The 20,205-nt window shown below is 34.3% G+C and overlaps 1 protein-coding gene across 7 annotated transcripts in view; it reads right to left on the minus strand.

Moving 5' to 3' along the window:
* Positions 1–20,205, minus strand: part of LOC137244361 (homeobox protein 2-like) — a 664,619-nt gene that overhangs the window by 114,451 nt on the left and 529,963 nt on the right. For 2 of the 7 annotated variants that reach the window (XR_010950927.1, XR_010950926.1), the window contains exon 5: positions 4,713–4,767. The exons of the other annotated variants lie outside the window; for them this stretch is intronic. The gene's annotated coding sequence lies outside the window, so the exon portion shown is untranslated. The remainder of the gene's footprint in view (positions 1–4,712; positions 4,768–20,205) is intronic. 7 annotated transcript variants of the gene reach the window in all.

Raw genomic sequence — 20,205 nt, forward strand, 5'->3', positions numbered from 1 at the left:
ATTTCTAATTTGCTTACACTCTCACTGGTTAAAATTTGAATATTTCTATTGATTTTATGTTATGTTTTTTGCATAAACATGTAAAATTTCACCAGATAGCCGGTGTTTTCGCGTAGGTAACGAACGAGAGACGTCGATAGGAAAGTTCGGATTCACTAAGGCTGTATCGCCAGTGTAGTGGTTGAAATAACGTTTATATATTTAAGGCAACACGCCTAAAAGTATGTTTTTATTTAATCGAAAATTTGCAGCAGAGTGAACATATTTGAAAATTCATTTATCAAGATTGAAAATTAAAAATTCGATAATATTATTTTCATACAAATAATTAAAGTATTGCAATACAAAGTATATATAATATTATAATTATTAAATACAATTGACCCTGCAATATAATATGCGATACAATATAATATGCGTCTAAAAAACCCTTTTTATTTCAATATAAAAAACTTCGTAAATAGAATTTAATAATTTCTAATAATATAGGATTTAATAATTTATAATAAATTATAAATTATAATACTTATTTTTGTAAAACTAAGATTTTACAAGTTATTTTTATATTATTATATTTTATTATTATAAGTAAAAAATTAGCAAGGTTATTGAACGTATTAGGTCTAATATATAAACGAACTTATACAATATCAATTTTACAAAAATAACAAACTCAGTTTTGAAGACGCCAATTGATGTACTAATTGATTACTACAAACCGTTAAAACCAACTTAACAATAATTTTAATTTCATTTAAATTTATACATATTTCATAATAATTATTTGATAACTTGAACTTCAACTGAATGATCATCCAACGAAAAAAACTTTGCTTTTACTGTTGCTTCTGCCACTGGAATCATGAAGTGGTATGCCAACGTCCCTTTCACTGCTACTGCCTTTTTAAATCTAGCTTCAAGGTTCTTTCCTTCTTTGTAGTATTCCTCGTTTTCCACATACATAAATGACATATTAGGGATAGCCGCTACTGCCCAATCAAATAATTCTTTTGGCGATTGAATTGGATTATTCGCTCCCTGTATACTTGCTCTGCCAACTAATCTTTTCAAGGTCGCACCTAAACCATCGGATGCATTTTTGCCATGTGAAGTTGGAAAAAAGTGCCACTCCGCACTCAAACCGAAATCTTTTTGATGGTGGGTAATATTAACAAAATTCTTATCGTTTTTATACTGTGCACTTGCCCCATAAGAAAAATATGTAATTTTGGAAATATTTTCAAAGTTATTTTTAACATATTCCACTAGGTATTTTTGAAATAAATGCACGGCAATTGTGTTGTGATGGAAACAGTTCGAAATGACAACAAAGCTTTTAATACGAATTTCGCCGCTTTCATGCCTGTAATAAATGGCAAATGGATGAATTGTTGCCTGATTGTTATTCCAATGAATTCCTTGAGCACCATTTTGCACGAAAAATGCATAGTTTTCGGAAAAATCACAGAGAACGATGCATTAATTTTCTGGTAAAGACTCTTTTTTGCTGCTTATAAACTTGTTTTGGCTTTTGACTATGTATGAATGCAACACTAATTTTTTTAAACCGGACTCTAATTTTTGTAAATATTCATCAACTGGGGATACCATTACTTGCAAAGAGGTTCTATCGACGTTCACCCATTGTCTGTAAATTATTTCCTCAATGAAGCTATCCTCCAAAATTGTTCTTATTTCATCGATCAAATTTGTTGCCCAAGGACACTGGGCACATTTTCCGAAATAACAATTTGTTGATGCATTAAGACACAACATACGTTTTAAACAGTCTTAATAACTTTTTATTGGGTGCACAGACTCAGCATTTATGTGTTTGCTGTTAGGTCCTTCGACTAATAATTTGACGTTCTCATGTATATAGTGCAAACACATACTGAATGAGTACCTGTTGAACCTGCTATAACACAATGTTTTGGCCTCAAAGTTGCAAATTTTGAAAAACTACACTTAACCGTGGGGTGATTTTCCTTAAACATTTGATGAAGTACGCGTAAGTTTATCAACAGTAGCCTCTTTTGCACGTGAATGCATTCGTTATTAATTTTTACGGAGACAAAATCTTTTTTCCCGGGCATCACAAAACTATTTTCATCGAGTTCATAAAATTGTGTTATTAAATCAATAACTTCTCTTTCTATTGACGGATGACTCTTGAGATTTGCATCTGCCAGAATTCCTTTTTCTTCAGCAATTTTCTTAGCAACAGTTATCATATGAACCGTAGCAGATAAATGATTTTGAATTTTCCGATGAAGCCAATCTTTGCAAATAGTTAAACTTCTAATTTGTTTTGCTCGATCACTGGTGGTAGCGAATGCGTCTTTAAGAGTTTGTAATATTTCGTTTCCATCATTTTCATCGAAGCAAACGTTGTCATCACTGGATATGCCAAAAAATTTTCCTGAAATTGCTTCAGAAACATTCTGCATTTTTTCAGTTGAATAGCGTTTTTGATGAACTTTTTTTTTTAATTGGTGAAACTCCGATTATTTCCAAGCCTTTGTTGATTAAACTAGTTACCTCGAACATTGCTTCTCTGTCTTTCTCCAATGATACAGATGTAGAACATTCCGGAGCGTAATTCACGTCGCTATCAGTTTCAGTGTGTACTTCGCTGAAATTAATATCATCTGGAAAAACGTATAAATGTATGATAAGTACCTAATAGTTGACGAATTTAATAATGCTGAAGTTAAAATATGGAAAACCATATGTGTACATGAGGGCAGCTGCCAATGTCTTACATATGAGTTCCATAAATAGATATATTGTTTCTAAATTTGTATATTCAATTATTATATGTCCAAGTATATACAAACCTCATTATCTTTGTTGATTTTAGATAGCTTAAGTCGGCATTTTTGCAAATTCGTTGTTCCATCGCTTTTTTTGTTACAGGAATATCCAGCGTCAATAAGTGGTTTTTAGTTTTTGGTGTTTGGGTGCGGAGACAAATCAAATGGATTAAAACATTTAACTTTCGGTATTTTCCTAATAATATTTATTTAAAACTCGCAATAAAAAAACAATAACTTTCTGAATTAAGGAAATGAACGATGTTTCTACATTGAAATAAAATTTAATTCTGTTTTTTATTTACAATCTTACATCTACTTATACTAATTCTGGCATAAGTAATAATTTCGTAAAACTAGTCACCTGCTAAGTGATAAGTAGGTTTATTTACAAATACATATATGTATGTATGTGGTAGTTAAGTTGAACATGCATGCATACACAGTAGGCCGGGTCGATTTGTGGGGAGGCAAAAAAATCGCCCATTGCTCTGTGAAAGTCATATTCTAGGGATCAAAATAAGAAACTTTGCCCAAGAAACCATACCTCTAAAACGAATTCTGATGCCCCCCCTTTGGGTCGTAGGGGCAAATTTTGAAAAATCCCACTTTGAAATGTCTATGTTTTTTCCTTTTTAGAGTTTATTTTTCTCTTTAGAAATTTATTTAGCCAGAACATTGTAAATGAAAAAATGAATTTAACTTAGTCATAGAAAAGAAATAAAAAAAAATTCTTAGAAATTAGCGTTTTTACAACCCCCTTTTAAAACCAAGGCATCACTGTGATGCATTTGCATGTCGTAAACATAGTTGTGTGGGTTTTTTATTCAACCGTTTTAAAAAATGAAGGTATCACTGTGACACAATTGCAGATCGTAAAATTGCTTGCGTTGTTTTTTTCAAGCCACCACAAGACACAGCAGGTAGAATTGAAATTGCCCCTACCCAAAAGTTCGACCCAAAGGGGGGACATCAGAATTCGTTTTAGAGGTATGGTTTCTTCGGCAAAGTTTCTTATTTTGATCCCTAGAATACGATTTTCACAGAGCAATGAGCGATTTTTAAATCGACCCGCCCTAATACACAGGCTGGCGTTGGCTGTATACAATTGCAGCACGTACCTACTGCAAGTAAATGTAAGGAAGTTGCTCGAAGTCAGGTCAGAAATGAGTTAATATCTTTTGAACCACAAAATTGTCCAACTTAAAATAAAAAGGGTTTTTTAGATGAAAGTGTATCGCATATTCGAAAATATTCGTGGCGGAAAACAGTATGTAATAATTATTTAAAAAATTCGTTTTTTATTCATTATTTTGATTTTATAAAATTAAATATTTTTTTAATGCAGTTATAAAGTAAATATTATTACCTTCAAAATAAAACAAAATGAATAAGAACGACGAGTGGAACCAAAGATATAGCATTTTGAATGTGGGCAAGTTTGCTTACCCATCGAATCTGAGCACATGCAGATCTTTAAAAAAAATTTTTTCGAGGAAATCCTGATATATGTGTTGACTTAAATGTGAAAAGATTCCAACAAATAAATTTGGTGTCTTTTAAAAAAGTGAAATTTTTTTTCTACAAATCCGTACGATTTGTAAAATAATGACCCATGTATGTATGCTAGTAGGACTATGGTCAGTCAGTAGCAGTAGTTAGGTCAGTCAGTAGCAGGTAGAATACACGAGTATATGTAAGTAGGTATACATAAAATTGTGGGAAAAACAAAAAGATTTAAAAGAAAAGAATTTCGCGCCGCAAGCAAAAATGGTCAGCTAGTCCAAGCATCAACAAAATGAAATAAAAAATAAACATAATACCCACACTAATAATAAAAGTAGATGGGATTTTTATTTCATATCACCCCTTGCGCAGTTTCTTGAATTTACATACCTATGTATATATAGAGATTCTTCCCGCATGCACTTGAATCTGATTTGAAAGGAATCTGCAAGAATACAACATGTACATACATATGTTAGAATATTCTTATATGCACATTTGAGTATTTAACGCGTTCAAGGACAATCAAAATTTTAAGGTGCGGCAAAAACAGACAGGCAGTCGTTTTTGAAACTAGTCACTAGTTCCACTAGAATTTTGTTACGTTTAAAATGTATTGCTTCAAACTTTATTTTAGGAAATTTGACCTATTGTGGGTTCCAGTAAGAAATAAAAAGATGGTAATTATTCCACTGTTGCGGCCCTACGTTTCGCTAGCCGTCCTAGCTTATTCAGGGGCGAAGTCTATTTATTTTCAACAATAAAACATACGAAATAATTACATTAGTTTTTTGGTCACAATTTTTGAAATTATTTACATCAACAACAATAAAGTGTCACAAAACAACAATTTTAGCTAAGCTAATACTAATTAAGGTACAAAAAGGACGCACATACATATATACACGTAAACAAAAATTAACATCACTCACATGATATTTTTTTCTTAACTCTAAAAATTTTTTGGTACCACTTACAATGGGTATCATAGTCATACTAAACATAAAAATATTATAAACATAAAAGATAGCTTGCTGCAATCGCTTCTGTATCCTCCTTCTTGTTTATCGTGATTTCCCTTTTTTGCATTATTCGGAGGCTCTCTAACGTGTATCGGACTTTTCCTCTTTTGTTTTTGTCTATTATTGTGGTATTCGCGAGATCAGCTGTTTGTCTAGTTGATGTTATGTGTTGTGATAACGCAGTGTTGTTCCGTTTTATTAAAATTGACCGGAATAACCCTAATATTTATTTTAGGAAATTATTTTCCAAAGTTTTCAATTAAGTTAACATTGACCTGAAATTACTTCTGAAACATCAGACTTCGCAAAAAATGTTGACAATGACATGTAAAATTGGCATGACCAATTAGATGTTTATACAAACCAAAAGATATCAAAACAAAGTGTTTCCATACAACTTACATACATATGTATGTATATGGGAAACATCCCTACCATATTAATCTTATTAAAATAAATGTACCCTTATGTATGAACATTTACACACTTGTTTACTAATAAACACAGTTCTATGTATGATCAGTACAGTGGTTAACGACCCCGATATTTCTAGCTTAAGACTCAATCACAACTTTGGTTACGTAAATATATCTAACTAAATAAATAAATATTAACAAAGCAACCCCAAACAAACAAAAATATACGCACATATGCATCTATACACACATAAATATATGTACGTATACATACATTTACATGCTCATATGTACAAGCGATGAGCGTAAAATAAACAGGAATTTTTATTTTACTACTCGAATAGTTCGGACGTACTAGTGCGTACCGAACTATTCGAAGAAAAGAATTGGAATAAATCAGGCATGCTTAACCAACGAAACGATATCATTTCGTTACGATAATCAACGTTAATAAACGAAACGAAGTCATTTCGTTTCGTTTATTAACGTTAAGATCGTCAAATTAACGAAATGATTTCGTTTCGTTTTCTGCCATATCAAAACGAAATCAAATCGTTTATGTTGATTATTAATTTCAAACTATGCTGGCAAAGCTGATTGATGGCGGAGTCAATAAAGGTGAAAGCATTATCCAAGCTGATTGCAACTTTTCTCATGAATTTTGACAGTACGAACATTTCTCAGAGTATTTTTGACATTACCACCAAAGAATTACACAAACAAATTACATAGAGTTTGTGTGGGTATGTGCGCTCGTTGTTGCCACCTTACGGCTTCACCATGGCTATAGCATTGCCAGCATAATTCAAACATAAAGTATCACGTTTTCGTTAACGTTTTTAACGTTAACGAAAGCTTTTCGTTTCGGTTAAAAACGAGATACAATTTATCTTGATAATTTCTTTATCGATAATATTTCGAAGTGTTTCAACGGAAACGGTGGAAATTTTTTGATAAACGATTAGCTTAACGTTAAGGTGCATCCCTGGAATAAATGGAAGCGAATAAATGAATAAAAACTTCGAATAAATATTATTCGAATTGCGAATACCTGGCGAATAAGAGTTTATTATTCGAATAATTTTTATTCGAATAGTCCCACACCTAATACCTACCTACTTGCGAAAGTAATTAGTGCCAACATACAACATATGTCTATTATTACTTATGAATATACCTATAACATGGATCCGTAAAATGCGGTTAACGGACAAGGATTACTAAGCTTAAAGGAATTCTTTACGGAATTTCCAAAATTACTTCTTACTTCAATGAGCTGACTCAGATAATAAACTGCCTTTGACATCTTTATTCAACTTGTTAAATTTTATTTTAACTTACTTAATAAAAGTTAGCATAATAGTTTCACGTACAAAAGTACAAAATCTTTCATAGAAGAGGGGGTGTCAATTACATGCGATCTTTGGAGCGATAATTTTGTAAGAAGACATTTTTTATGTGCTACTCGTCATTTGCAAAAACGTGTCAAGCCAGCAGAGTTAGTCCTAGGTACAAAATCTCTTGAATTCGAGAGATATACAGCAGAAAATATTTAATCCAAGCTCCCATCACTTTTACAGGAATTTAATATAAGGAACCTTGAAAATGTTACATTTGTAACAGATAGGGGTTCCAATATAATTAAGACTCTAGAAGGCTTCAATAGATTTAACTGTGCTAATCATTTGCTGAACAGTGTTCAACGCTATGCATTTGAAGAAACTGAGGAACTAGACCCAATTTTTGACTCTTGTGAAAAACTGGCCCGTTATTTCAAAAAATCAAACTTACAGCACATGCTAGATACTTCATTAAAAAAAATTGCACTACGCGTTGGAGTTCCCATTTTAATTTATTCAAATCAGATTTAGCTAATTGGGTTAAGATAGAATAAGTTCGATAGATTACGCGACTTAAAATGCATTAGTAAAACTTTTTGAAAAGTTTGATAGAAACAACAGAAAGCTACAGGGAAGAAACTATGTGTCAATAAACTATGTACACCTTTCGATTTCCAGCATAAGGCAGATTCGTTCTCCTAGTCATGAAGACATATTAGTCATACAAACATTGAAAGATAAGATTTTGCATCAAATAGAGAAGCAGTGGATTCGAAATCTTAGCATATACCACAAAGTTGTTTTTTGTATCCTCCCACTAATAATCTAATTTAAGACAATGCTGAAATCAAAAATTGTTGCAATTCAAAAGTGTTGGAAAGAAATATGGTTAACTCGACCAATGCTTTGACAGTCGATAATACCTCAATGAGCTCCACAAATCAAGATCTATATTTCAGTTTATTTTTCTCAAGTGTGATTAGTATGAGACCTGTTCAGATAGAGAGCATCTGGATGATGAATTGCAAAGGTACTGCTCGTGTAAAGTAAATCCTGAAAAAATTTTGAGGCATTGAAATAGTGGGTTCATCATTCATCATAACATCCTAGCTTATCAAAATTTGCAAGAATGCTTTGTGCATTCCTGTAAGCAGTCCACCATCTGAGAGGTTTTTCACTCGCGGGAAATATTATGACTGACAAAAGCAATCGCTTTATACCAAAAAGCTTAAATAATTTATTATTATTAATTATTATATTAATTTGTTGTCTTCAAGGCCAAGTTTCTTATTTTTGTAAAATGTATATTTTACAAGTTATATTATATTAAATATATATACATAGAAAAAGAGTATTTTAGAAAAAAACAAAGTTCATAGACCGTATAGCCGACTATTTCAAAACCCATGACGGTTTATCATCAGCGATCCCCACAATGAAGGCTTGACGTTTAGCACATCAGGCCATCAATGCACTTTGCAAATTCAAGTCAAGTCAAGCTCGTTTTCTACTGTTTGTTGTTTTTACTCTTTACCACCGTCAACTGAGTGCGCCCATCAGGAGCTATTTATTATTAAATTATTATTCTTAAATTCTTTAAGCAATTTTAAAAATAATAATATCTAAATATATAATTAATTACTAATCGGGTATATAGGATTTTTTGTATCAAGAAAAACTCATTCAACTTAATTTTAAGATTTTTTACTTTTGTCAAATCAAACATGACGCTGTAAAAGACTATGTCTTATATGCATTAAATTGAAATTGAAATTAAATTTAAATTGTACGTGAAACTATTATAGGTTTAGAAAAAAATTATTCAAAATATATTAAGGTTTTTTCAGTCAAGAGATAAGTTTGATAGAAAGAAATGGTTTTTTTATTTTAGTAATAACATATGTATTTCGAAGCATGTTCAGTATATGAACGAACTGTGTGCGTGAAAAACCCTCAAAAATATGCAACATTTTGTCGTTGTATTATGCAGGTTGCTTCCACCACGTTAACATCAAAGATTTTTGAAAAATAAAGATGTTGCATTGCGCGAACTTCAGTGGAAAGCAGCGGAACTCCACAAAATTGTAGTAGGTCACTTCCACCACACTACAAACTTAAACACAATTTTTAACATAATTTAAGCACACCAAATACACTGATTGGAGTTTTAGAGAGTAAAAATTAAAATTCTGAACAGATTAGCTGAATAAAAAATGTACAAATAATTGTTAAATAATAAATACAGACAGTGGTAGTTTAACAAATTCTGCTATGGTGGGTGGTGAATGTGACCTACTAGAGTTTTATGAAGGTTGCTTTACACTATTTTTCGCCGTTGCAACATCTTTTTTTTTCAAAAATCTTTGTTAACCTCGCCATATACCTCGAATAACATTGCTGCCTTCTAAAAAGCTGCGAATCTTTTTTGGTGTTGGACGAATCATTTGAGGTGATTCCAAAAAAGATAAGACAAAAACATAAAACATAAATATAAATTATGAAAAAAAATTAAATAGAAATAACTAATTTAATTTTAATTTAATTTTGCCCCTGTGAATCAGTTAGTAAAACCTTTAATATTTCCTAGCCGTAGCTTTAGCATCAAACTTACTTAAATACCAATCATCCGTTCAGCTTTTAAGTGGACTTAATTAGCACTGATTTCTGTTCATGATTTTTTAGAAGTTGTTTAAATTAAGATATTTAATTGGCCTCAAGTGGAGACAGCGTATGTAAAAAATACCAATTTTAATTACCTCATCAGTTAAAGCTCGAGATAGAAATATAATATCAATAGCTAAACCATTTTCTAACGTTGATCAATTTCTTTTCAACCGAACCTGTTTTTTTGATACAATTTTATAAACTTAATTTGCATTATACATATCGACCTACCCTAATAGAAAGGTCGTAACTTAAAAGATTTCTTAAAACGGACGTATCTTAGACATTCTGTTATTACGGCCGTATCTCAACGAAGTTGTTAATAAAATCGAGATATGAACTTAATTTGGTTCAATTTTTTTTGAAGATTCGTTAAGTGCTAAAATGCTAGCCTATACTATAGAAGACACAAAATCAATATTCTTGTTTACCAATTTATGTCTTTTGCAAATTGTGAATAGGAAAAAAAAGTTAAATTCGAAGCTTTTTTGACAAAAAAAAAATAATTTTTTCAGTTGCGACCCCTTTAAAACCTGAGATACGACTTTATTAACGACTTCGCTCAGATACGGCCTTATTAACAAAACTTTTAAATTACGACCCTTCTATTAGGTTAGGTCAATATGTATACTTGTATATTTCAAGCATAAATATATAGTTAACAATCATACTAGGAGTCTATATAACGTTTAAAAGTGGTTCAACCAATTCTTTGACATAAAGTGTGTAACTTCATGAATAAGGCATCAAGTAATCGTCAAAGGCATAGGTGCATATAAAACCAATCGCGAATACTAGTAAAGTATTCGCTGCATTCAAGGAAATTCACCACAGGCAGTACATGCTTTGACATCAACAGTCACCAACACCACGCCACAGTGATCATGCCTTGAATACCACTCGCATTTTTGGTGTACAGTGGTGGTTCACCAATCGTTTTTTTGGAAGTGGCTCATTTTGGCGTTTGATTGTAATCATGCAGATCACTGATCGGAACCCAAGAAAATATAAAAGTTCAAGAAAGCAATATATGCAAACTATTATATTGCTTTTAAATTAAAACTAAAATGTAAGACGCGTAAGTCAACCAAATAATCCGTAATGATTCCGAAAATAATAGCAAAATGATTAGGTTATTGTGCTGAAATCATCCCAAAGATAGTCGTGATTCCGAAAATAGTCGTGAAATAATCAGGTAAAAGTGCTGAAATTATCCCAAAAAGTCTTGAATCAGCCTCAAAATGATCCTGAAACCAATACAGAATCTATCCAAAAATCAAAAAAGATCCGAGCTTATCTATGCACGTAGTTGCCATAATTTTCTTGAAAAATTCTCTTTAAATTTTGAAAAGTGTTTTCTGTCAATTACTTTAAAATGGTTTATAATATTAATCTTCCGCCACTGAATTATTGAAACTTACACCGAAACGAGTTTTTCGATACCTCAACCGACATTTTTGGGCCGTTTTAAGCGGTCGCGTGTTAAGAATGTGAGCCACAGGAACATACCTATTTCCGATCTCACAGCCGAACTCCGACGCCAGCGTACATGAAAAGAAAAGATCTCACAATTCAGTACATTGTGTAATTAAATAGGTGTTTTTGTATGCACAGCTGTATGCGACGCCAAGGTAAGTAAAAGCGGAGTCATTGGTGCCGTTTGCCGTATCGCTGTAGTCGTATCCCTAACGTAACCCTATACGGTACATTGTGATCGATTAATGGTGCCTTAACCTAAAAATCGTGAAAATTTCATAAAAATTAAGAAAACGCAAAAAATTACAAACATATTCCACAAAAAATAAGTCTCTTAGCCATAACATATCCAAAACAATGAATAAAGTCTACAAAAAGTTTTTAAATTCACCAACTCAAATATTTTTAGGTTATGGATATGGCAAGAAACCAAAAACCAATTGGTTGGCTACGATACGGTTACGACCTTAGCGTTACGATATGGCACCAATAACCAATTACATTGATTCCCATAAGGTTGGTCGAATCAGCTGTAGTAAGCGTAGAAGAAAATGCTGTATATCTTCCGCATGAGTTTAAAACTGCTGATTTTGGCGTGCCTATTTGTAAAAAGTAAAAGTGAACATTAAATTGAATGTGAAAAGTGAATTGGTAGAGTAAAGATTTGTAATTCAAAAGCTAAAATATCAAAAATTAAAAAAAAAAAAAAAACAAGTAAGGAAGGCTAAGTTCGGGTGTAACCGAACATAACATACTCAGTTGAGAGCTATGGAGACAAAATAAGGAAAATCAATCTGGGGTAACCCTGGAATGTGGTTGTATAACATGTGTATCAAATGAAAGGTATTAAAGAGTATTTTAAGAGAGAATAGGCCATAGTTCTATGGATGAACGCCATTTAGGGATATCGCCATAAAGGTAGACCAGGGCTGACTCTAGAATTTGTTTGTACGATATGGGTATCAAATGAAAGGTGTTACTGAGCATTTTAAGAGGGAGTGGGCCTTAGGTATATCGGTGGACGCCTTTTCGAGATGTCCCCATTAAGGTGGACCAGGGGTGATTCTATAATGTGTTTGTACGATATGGGTATCAAATGAAAGCTGTTAATGAGTATTTTGAAAAGGAGTGATCCTTAGTTCCATAGGTGGACGCCGTTTCGAGATATCGCCATAAAGGTGGACCAGGGGTGTCTCTAGAATGTGTTTGTACGATATGGGAATCAAATGAAAGGTGTTACTGAGCATTTTAAGAGGGAGTGGGCATTAGGTCTATAGGTGGACGCCTTTTCGAGATATCGCCATTAGGGTGGGACAGGGGTGACTCTAGAATGTTTGTACGATATGGGTATCAAACGAAAGGTGTTACTGAGCATTTTAAGAGGGAGTGTACATTAGGTCTATAGGTGGACGCCTTTTCGAGATATCGCCATTAGGGTGGGCCAGGGTGACTCTAGAATGTGTTTGTACGATATGGGTATCAAATGAAAGGTGGTAAGGAGTATTTTAAAAGGGAGTAATCCTTAGTTCTATAGGTGGACGCCTTTTCGAGATATCGCCATAAAGGTGGACCAAGGGTGACTCTAGAATGTTTGTACGATATGGGTATCAAACGAAAGGTGTTACTGAGCATTTTAAGAGGGAGTGGGCATTAGGTCTATAGGTGGACGCCTTTTCGAGATATCGCCATTAGGGTGGGCCAGGGTGACTCTAGAATGTGTTTGTACGATATGGGTATCAAATGAAAGGTGGTAATGAGTATTTTAAAAGGGAGTAATCCTTAGTTCTATAGGTGGACGCCTTTTCGAGATGTCGCCATAAAGCTGGACCAAGGGTGACTCTAGAATGTTTGTACGGTATGGGTATCAAACGAAAGTTGTTACTGAGCATTTTAAGAGGGAGTGGGCATTAGGTCTATAGGTGGACGCCTTTTCGAGATATCGCCATTAGGGTGGGCCAGGGTGACTCTAGAATGTGTTTGTACGATATGGGTATCAAATGAAAGGTGGTAATGAGTATTTTAAAAGGGAGTAATCCTTAGTTCTATAGGTGGACGCCTTTTCGAGATATCGCCATTAGGGTGGGCCAGGTGTGACTCTAGAATGTTTGTACGATATGGGTATCAAACGAAAGGTGTTACTGAGCATTTTAAGAGGGAGTGGGCATTAGGTCTATAGGTGGACGCCTTTTCGAGATATCGCCATTAGGGTGGGACAGGGGTGACTCTAGAATGTTTGTACGATATGGGTATCAAACGAAAGGTGTTACTGAGCATTTTAAGAGGGAGTGTACATTAGGTCTATAGGTGGACGCCTTTTCGAGATATCGCCATTAGGGTGGGCCAGGGGTGACTCTAGAATGTTTGTACGATATGGGTATCAAACGAAAGGTGTTACTGAGCATTTTAAGAGGGAGTGGACATTAGGTCTATAGGTGGACGCCTTTTCGAGATATCGCCATTAGGGTGGGCCAGGGTAACTCTAGAATGTGTTTGTACGATATGGGTATCAAATGAAAGGTGGTAATGAGTATTTTAAAAGGGAGTAATCCTTAGTTCTATAGGTGGACGCCTTTTCGAAATATCGCCATTAGGGTGGGCCAGGTGTGACTCTAGAATGTTTGTACGATATGGGTATCAAACGAAAGCTGTTACTGAGCATTTTAAGAGGGAGTGGGCATTAGGTCTATAGGTGGACGCCTTTTCGAGATATTGCCATTAGGGTGGGCCAGGGGTGACTCTAGAATGTTTGTACGATATGGGTATCAAACGAAAGGTGTTACTGAGCATTTTAAGAGGGAGTGGACACTAGGTCTATAGGTGGACGCCTTTTCGAGATATCGCCATTAGGGTGGGCCAGGGGTTACTCTAGAATGTTTGTACGATATGGGTATCAAACGAAAGGTGTTACTAGCATTTTAAGAGAGAGGGGGCATTAGTTCTATAGGTGGACGCCTTTTCGAGATATCTCCATTAGGGTGGGACAGGGGTGACTCTGGTATGTTTTTGTACGATATGGATATCAAATTAAAGGTATTAATGAGGGTTTTAAAAGCGAGTGGCCCTTAGATGTATATGTGAAGGCGTTCTCGTGATATCCACCAAAATGTGGACCAGGTGATCCAGAAAATCATCTGTCGGGTACTGCTAATTTATTTATATATGCAATACCACTAACAGTATTCCTGCCAAGATTCCAAGGGCTGTTGATTTCGCCTTGTAGAACTTTTTCATTTTCTTCTACTTAATATGGTAGGTGTCACACCCATTTTACAAAGATTTTTCCAAAGTTATATTTTGCGTCAACAAACCAATCCAGTCACCATGTTTCATCCCTTTTTTCGTATTTGGTATAGAATTATGGCATTTTTTTCATTTTTCGTAATTTTCGATATCGATAAAGTGGGCGTGGTTATGGTCAGATTTCGCCCATTTTTTATACCAAGAAAAAGTGAGCTCAGGTAAGTACGTGGGCTAAGTTTAGTAAAGATATATCGGATTTTGCTCAAGTTATTGTGTTAATGGCCGAGCGGAAGGACAGACGGTGGACTGTGTATAAAAACTGGGCGTGGCTTCCACCAATTTCGCCCATTTTCACAGAGAACAGTTACCGTCATAGAATCTATGCTCCTACCAAATTTGAGAAGGATTGGTAAATTTTTGTTCGACTTATGGCAATAAAAGTATTCTAGACATACTAAATGAAAATGGGCGGAGCCACGCCCATTTTGAAATTTTCTTTTATTTTTGTATTTTGTTGCATCATATCATTACTGGAGTTGAATTTTGACTTAATTTACTTATATACAGTAAAGATATTAAATTTTTTGTTAAAATTTTAATTTAAAAAAATTTTTTTTAAAAAGGGGGCGTGTTCTTAATCCAATTTTGCTGATTTTTATTTAGCACATATAGAGTAATAGTAGTAACGTTCCTGCCAAATTTCATCATGATATCTTCAACGACTGCCAAATTACAGCTTGCAAAACTTTTAAATTACCTTCTTGTAAAAGTGGGCGGGGCCACGCCCATTGTCCAAAATCTTAATAATTTTCTATTCTGCGTCATAACGTCAACCCATCTACCAAGTTTCGTCGCTTTATCTGTCTTTTGTAATGAGTTATCGCACTTTTTCGGTTTTTCGAAATTTTCGATATCGAAAAAGTGGGCGTGGTTATAGTCCGATATCGTTCATTTTAAATAGCGATCTGAGATGAGTGCTCAGGAACCTACATACCAAATTTCATCAAGATACCTCAAAATTTACTCAAGTTATCGTGTTAACGGACGGACGGACGGACGGACGGACGGACATGGCTCAATCAAATTTTTTTTCGATCCTGATTATTTTGATATATGGAAGTCTATATCTATCTCGATTCCTTTATATATGTACAACCAACCGTTATCCAATCAAACTTAATATACTCTGTGAGCTCTGCTCAACTGAGTATAAAAAATGGAAAAGTTTTTGGGAGGAAGGAGCCGCAACCTAAAAAGTTTAGCACAAAAAAGATAGAAAGAGTTTTTATCAAAACTGGCCTCGCTGCAATTACCGGTGGAAACTTCAACAAGTGAGCGTTCGTTTGAAGCATCGATTGTTCAGCCGGTAGCTGAAGCAAGCAACCAGCTATCTTTAAATGAAGGTTCTTACTGGAATACAGTAAAAGTTTTAGATCGTACCAAGATGTCGAATGAAAATATCGTGTTAGGGACTTGGCTTTAAAGCACAGGCCAAGCAGAGAGTGCTGTAATGATCTCTTGGCAGAGGAAAATCTTTCTGTGCCAAGGGACATTAGGACCTTACAGCCAAATATAGGAAAAATCTGTATCAAAAATTTGTACCCTGGATTCTATTGCCATTTCGGTTTAGAAAATCAATTACTGAGCGTTTTAAAATACAATTCTCTATATGACGTAGTAGCTTTCGACATCAATGTGGATAGGATTCCCCTCTATAAAAGTTCCAGAGTTCAGCTATGGCCAATTTTTATTTATATAGTTTATTTTAAAATAGTTTTGGTACTACCTATTGGTGTTTATGTGGGAAAGCAAAAATTATACGATGTCGGGGAATATCTGAGCCACTTTATCGAAGAGTTTGATCGTATTTCTCAAACAGGTATTATTATCAACAACAAGTAAGGAAGGCTAAGTTCGGGTGTAACCGAACATTATATACTCAGCTGAGAGCTTTGGAGACAAAATAAGGGAAAATCACCATTTAGCAAAATTAACCCACGGTAACGCTGGAATGTGTTTGTATGACATGGGTTTCAAATGGGAGGTATTAAAGAGTATTTTAAAAGGGAGTAGGTCATAGTTCTATAGGTGGACACCATTTCAGGATATCGCCATAAAGGTGGACCAGGGGTGACTCTAGAATGTGTTTGTACGATATGGGTATCAAATTAAAAGTATTAATGAGGGTTTTAAAAGGGAGTGGCCTTTAGTTGTATATGTGAAGGCGTTTTCGAGATATCGACCAAAATGTGGACCAGGGCGACCCAGAACATCATCTGTCGGGTACCGCTAATTTATTTATATATGTAATAGCAGGAACAGTATTCCTGCCAAGATTCCAAGGGCGCTTGATTTCGCCCTGCAGAACTTTTGTCATTTTCTTCGACTTAATATGGTAGGTGTCATGTAGTAGGTACCATTTTACAAAGTTTTTTCTAAAGTTATATTTTGCGTCAATAAACCAATCCAATAACCATGTTTCATCTCTTTTTTCATATTTGGTATAGAATTACGGCATTTTTTTCGTTTTTCGTAATTTTCGATATCGAAAAAGTGGGCGTCGTCATAGTCGGATTTCGGCCATTTTTTATACCAAGATAAAGTGAGTTCAGATAAGTACGTGAACTAAGTTTAGTAAAGATATGTCGATTTTTGCTCAATTTATCGTGTTAACGGCAGAGCGGAAGGACAGACGGACGACTGTGTATAAAAACTGGGCGTCGCTTCAACCGATTTCGCCCTTTTTCACAGAACACAGTTAACGTCATAACTCTATGCCCCTACCAAATTTCAAAAGGATTGGTAAATTTTTGTTCGATTTATGGCATTAAAAGTATTCTAGACGAATTAAATGAAAAAGGGCAGAGCCACGCCCATTGTGAAATTTTCTTTTAGTTTTGTATTTTGTTGCACCATATCATTACTTGAGTTGAATGTTGACATAATTTACTTATATACTGTAAAGATATTCAATTTTTTGTTAAAATTTGACTTTAAAAAAAAATTTTTTTAAAGTGGGCGTGTTCGTAATCCGATTTTGCAAATTTTTCCTTAGCACACATATAGTAATAAGTGTAACGTTCCTGCCAAATTTCATCATGATATCTTCAACGACTGCCAAATTACAGCTTGAAAAACTTTGAAATTACCTTCTTTTGAAAGTGGGCGGTGCCACGCCTATTGTCCAAAATTTTACTAATTTGCCATTCTTTGTCATAATGTCAACCCACCTCCCAAGTTTCATCGCGTTAGTCGTCTTTGGTAATGAATTATCGCACTTTTTCGGTTTTTCGAAATTTTCGATATCGAAAAAGTGGGCATTGTTATGGTCCGATTTCGTTCGTTTTAAATAGCGATCTGAGATAGGTGCCCAGGAATCTACATACCAAATTTTATCAAGATACCTCAAAATTTACTCAAACTTTATCGTGTTTACGGACGGACGGACGGACATGGCTAAATTAATTTCTTTTTTCGCCCAGATCATTTTGATATATAGAAGTATATATCTATCTCGATTAGTTTATGCCGTTACGGATTACCGTTATGCGAACAAAGTTAATATACTCTGTGAGCTCTGCTCAGCTGAGTTAATAAAATAGCACAGATTTCGTTAAGAGCTATAGTTTGTGATGCTCCGGCAGCTTCTTTTATTTGTGGAATAGCTGGGCATTCATCACGCCATGGCTGTTCAAAGTGCACACAGGAAGCAAAAACAATTTATGATGTTTTGACATACAGTACATGTGTGGGCCGACTAGTTTCTGTTGAGGATTTTAATGAAAGGCGTCTACCGTTACATCATAGAAAAATGTTCTGACCAGACCGTCTATTAGAGAAAATTAGAACAAAAATGATAACCCAAGTTGCTCTTGATCATATGCATCTGGTGGATTAAGGGGTGATGAGAAACTTCCTTCTGCGTTTGTTAAATAACAGAGTAGACGTCACTTATAAAGTTCCAAAAGACGATATATGTAAAATTTTTAAGCACTTGCTATCTCTTCGCTAATATACTCCGGTTGAATTTTCTCGACGTCCACGAGGTTTCGAAGAAATTGCTCATTCGAAGGCAACGGAGTACCGGCAATTTCTGCTATATACAGGGATTTTGGTGTTCAAGGAAAGTATTCAATGAAGTATGAACTGTACTATGAGTTTCTCTTGCTAATGTCGGCTATTATCAAGACCAAAATGTTATGAGAGAAATATAAATCTAGGAGAATCAGGAGATGTTGCAGTTGTTTGTTGAAATTTTCGCTATTGTGTTCATGCAAAACAGTGTGAGCTACAATGCGCATAACCTACATATTGCTTCTGAATGAGTGTGTAAAACAGTTCGGTGTTCTGCAAAATGTCTCAGCTTACCCTTGTGAAAACTATTTACAGGTATTAAAAACCTACGTAAAAAACCCTTCCCATATTCTCCAGCAAATTCATAATAGAGTTAGGTATGAAAAACACACCGCAGAACCACCAAAAGAAGAATTTTTAGAAGATAACAAGCGAACAAAAAGTTTTGTCACATCGGAGTATACTTTTAGTGTCCGGATGTACCACTTCAAATCACAAGTTTTTGCAAAGAAAAAAAAACAGTGGCGGTGGTGAGACTTTAAGTATCCTACTTTACGGAATATTTAAAATATTTAGAAATATGCGTAGTCGACTCAAACCCCTTCGACTTTGAAGAAATTTTTCCTACATCCGAAATAAATTGCAAGCGTTCCGATATTACATTGCTGCTTTTGATCAAAATAAAAGTTTATTAAACATACATATATGCACATTAATCTAATATATAACTATTTTATTATTTCGAAAGGTCATACCCAATAAAAGAAAATATCGAAGAGAAGCAGACATCACAACAAGGCTTTATCTATTAGAAGCTCAAACACTATTTACACACAAACTTACTATAACTATTCGTTTATTACTTCTAGATGAGACACAATGGCGGGAGCAATTCAAAGATCAGAAAGGTACATTTTTCCGGCAAATCCCACAACAAAGAGTTCATCAAATATTATGTTATTCAGATTCAATTATCAACCTAGCATCATATATCAGAGAGTTTTAAAGTAATTGTTGTCAATATAATGTTTCTTTCTGTGTATTATTTTTATTATATTATTTATATTTATTTTATAGTTTTATGTCCGTATAAATCCTCCCTTTTTCGTCACTCTCACCATCCCTCTTGCTCACCACTCTCTCTTCCCATTCGTTTAGACGTCCTACCAGCAAAGTTGGCTTGCCGTAGTAAAAAAAAAGGTCTCTCCTCTTCTTTTTATCAGTTTCTTCTCCCTATTCCTGTTCTTTCATTTTCTCTATTTTACTCGCAATCCTTTTCCCATTTGCACCCCAATGTCACCCTAATAAAGCACACACACACATTGACTTTTACTTAGACGATAATAAATTCGTTTCAATAGTTGCACTAACGTGTTTCCGTTTTTCAAATACTGTATATCAGCTGTCATCGCCCCACACGCGCTTTCATGCACCTGTTGTTTTAAAACGTTTAGGCAAGCGCACTGTAGTGTAAGCCAGTTAAATTAAAACAAAATAGATTTTGTTGGCGCTAATGTTCAGCGCAGACATCCGATTAATGATTGATTTTTATTAACAAATGCTTTCCCTTTTATAGGAATTTTTCTTACAATACTATTACAATATTTTTGTACAATATTTTCACACTAATAATAATAATACACAACGGATT

This window comes from Eurosta solidaginis, chromosome 3 (assembly GCF_040869045.1).
Source record: "Eurosta solidaginis isolate ZX-2024a chromosome 3, ASM4086904v1, whole genome shotgun sequence".
Classification (NCBI taxonomy): domain Eukaryota; kingdom Metazoa; phylum Arthropoda; class Insecta; order Diptera; family Tephritidae; genus Eurosta; species Eurosta solidaginis.